The 3335-nt window shown below is 38.4% G+C and overlaps 1 pseudogene; it reads right to left on the reverse strand.

The window, feature by feature from the left end:
* Window positions 1-368: 368 nt before the first annotated feature.
* On the reverse strand, window positions 369-1867 carry LOC110588162 (annotated as a pseudogene).
* Between the last annotated feature and the right edge of the window lie 1468 nt (window positions 1868-3335).

The following is a 3335-nucleotide window of genomic DNA, read 5'->3' on the forward strand; positions in this document are numbered from 1 at the left end:
AATAAAGAATAATTTATACAACCTGGAAAAAGGGTTGGGGCCTTTCAAGTCAGCAATTATGCAGAATGAAAGACAGGCTGAAAGTTAAGTTTTATGTGTCTGACTAGAAGATCAGCACTGAAGTCAGAGATCCAATATTAACTGAAGAAAAGGCTTGGACTGTGTTTGAGAATTTTGGATCCTTGGTGAAAGTGCTTTGGTAGAAACTTGCATCACAAAAGGTAACACATTTAAGGAGGGTCACTTTGAATCTGCACAATTGGCAAGATACTTCATCTCTTGAGAAGAGTTTTTGGTTTTGTTTTCTGTGCTATGTTATCTTTAATTAACCCTTGAGAGCTCTCCAATCGTATCACCTGAAAATCATTTTACCCATTGCTTTGTTTGGCCACCAGTCTGTTTCTTTCTTCAGTAATAGTGAAGTGGACACCTTTCCTTGGTTAAGAGAAATCCATGGTTTTTTGTGTTTTCCAATAACAAACACATTGGAAACCAGGTCAGCAAAGCTGTTGCCATTAGCATCTTTTACATCAACCACATCCAAAGAGCCATGATGTCTATGTTGGTGGGTAGTTCAATTTCTTCCAGGTTAGCACCTCCAATCACCATACCCAGATTACCAGTGTCAAACTTTATGAAATTGATAATCTTACCAGTCTCGAAATTAATCTGAATGTTGTAATTCACTTTGACGAGGGGATGAAGGTAGAAGATAATGGGAATGTCATGGATCATCACATGGGGGATTCCTTTTGTGCTCACAAAGATCTTTCTTACTCTGCACAACTGTACTTGGCTCCTCAGGCATAGTACAATGAACAGCAAAGAGACTCTTCATGTCCTAGATCAGATGGTAATACTCTCTGGTCTTGTCAATACTGATAAAATCCATAATACCAGAAGGGTGGGTTATATCAGTTTATTTTATTTTTATTTTTTTTTTAAAGATTTTATTTATTTATTTGAGCGAGAGACACAGAGAGAGAGGGAACACAAGCAGGGGGAGTGGGAGAGGGAGAAGCAGGCTTCCCACTGAGCAGGGAGCCCGATGCGGGGCTCGATCCCAGGACCCTGGGATCATGACCTGAGCCGAAGGCAGACACCTAATGACTGAGCCACCCAGACGCCCCGGTTATATCAGTTTAGACCTTGCCATCAATTTTTTTTTTCTAGCACAGGATTATATATAGACAGGTAGATATATATCATCTATATCTATACCTATATATGCACCACTATAGATGTATAGATAAAAGAATATCACAAACTCAAAGCTCTCATATACTAAGGTAATAGGTATGATGTGGCAACTTAGATTCAGCAAAACTATTTTAATTTTCACATTAAATTAATATGGTAACTTTGAATTCTATTGCTTTTTAGTGTTTAAGATAGAATCTGTAAGTTTGACTTGGCCTTACTATTATATAAAATGTATGAGCTTAAGGAGCCTACACTTAGTTTTATGTACAGTATGATTCACATGTGAGTATTTTTTTCTTCTGACCTCACTCCCAAAAGGGAAGACTCCAGATGAAGTCTGGTTCTGAGCAAACAACTAGAAAAAACAACCCCATGGTGGTATAACCCAGCTGACTTGGCCCACCAATCTTACCGAAATACTACATGTAGATCTTCACTTTATTTCCTATCAGGGCATACTTAAGTCTGTTGATATTGACAGGGAGCCATTCTCTCAGCTTGTGGGGACCGGTGGGTAGACAAAAGCAAGCACACTCCTCAGTTTGTCCAGCATCCAATGCCTTGGGGCTACTTCATGCCTCAGATGCTCTTTGGGACCCTAAGCCACAGCTCCGCTAGGCACAGAATGTACTTGAGGTGTTTCAGACAACTTTGGAGAAATCATCAGAGAAGAAATAATCTACCTCCATGATTTCCCAAGTCGACAAAAGGTCTATTTTAGAAAAAGTTACACAGCAGACAATATGTTAGCAAGGAGGAAAGGAGTATGGTGGGTTTTAAAAGCTTTAAACTATTGATGTTCCAAATGGAAGAAGTTAAAGTAATCTTAGTCTCTTTGGCCTTGAGGGCAAGAGGGGCCTATCTTGTTGGGTGGAAGGGCATCTCAGTTTGGTATGACTGGAGCATCAGGCATTTGTTGGGGATAGCGGAGGAAGAAGGCAAGAGTTAGTGAGGAAGCTAGGTCAAGAGGGACCAATATTCAGTCCTGGGAAGCCATAAAACTTTTGCTAAATCTTCGCGTGACAGTTTTTGTGAATGAAATATCCACCAAGTATCTATCACTAAATATTTATTTATAATTTCTGGAGTTTCCTTTTTAAATTTCCTCCATTATTCCCAGGTGGCATGCTTTTTTTTTTAAAGGAACTAATTTTTTCCAGAGGAAGGACTCCATTTTCTTGTCAATAAAAAGAAGATTCTTCTTATACCTTCTCCATACAATTTCATTAATGGTGAAATATAGAATAATATGTTAACTGGCCATCTATTTTTTTTCATGTTCAGAGACCAAATTGCTAACTAATTGTGCCTAAGTATGGCAACACTTAACTACCAGGATTATTAGTTTGTTCATGGGATAAATCTTCTAGTAATTATCATATCTCAGAATCGTTTACTGCCATCTACCACAAAATGCTAACTATAGCATTTCCTTCCTTCTATAGGAAAAAGTGATAAATGTTTTTTAGACCACACAGAAAGAAGAGTTTGCTGTGGCCTTTAGGTATATTCCCACATTTAATGATAAAAACAGAAAGCAATTTAAGAACAGTTTCCATGTGTGTCCAAATGTAAGACACAACATCCTTTTTATAAAAAAGCCAGTGGTTATTGATGTCTCAAGTAGGCAGTCAATTCATATCTGTGTATAGAGGGGCTTGCATGTGTCCATGCACACACACACATACACACACGCACTCAGTGAGCATACCAGAAATTCAACATTGTTTTTATTTGTGCAGTTTTCGAAATGCATTCCCGTAGGAAGACGTGCTTTCCCCAGTGGTTTCTGCATACACATTACATCAAAGTAGCCATTTGATTCCTCCCAAAGGACGCAAAGAAAATGACCAAACAACATACGTGCCTAAAATCATGTGACTTCTCCAGCACTGTGTGGAACATAGGAAAAAACTGGGAAGTTATTACATCAGCATTTTCCCAATTCTGCAAACAGAATTCACAAAACGGGAAATATCCGAGTGGGATTTGATATGTCTTCAGAGCGTCAGAGGCAGTTATTTCTATGGGTGGTTATTGGTGATATCTCCCTTTTTTTCTGAAAACGAAACAAAACAAAACAACCCACATTATTTTTAAGGCTAAGTTTACACATTTTGACTGCGAATTCA

The sequence above is a fragment of the Neomonachus schauinslandi genome, chromosome 6 (assembly GCF_002201575.2).
Source record: "Neomonachus schauinslandi chromosome 6, ASM220157v2, whole genome shotgun sequence".
In the NCBI taxonomy this organism is placed as follows: Eukaryota; Metazoa; Chordata; class Mammalia; order Carnivora; family Phocidae; genus Neomonachus; species Neomonachus schauinslandi.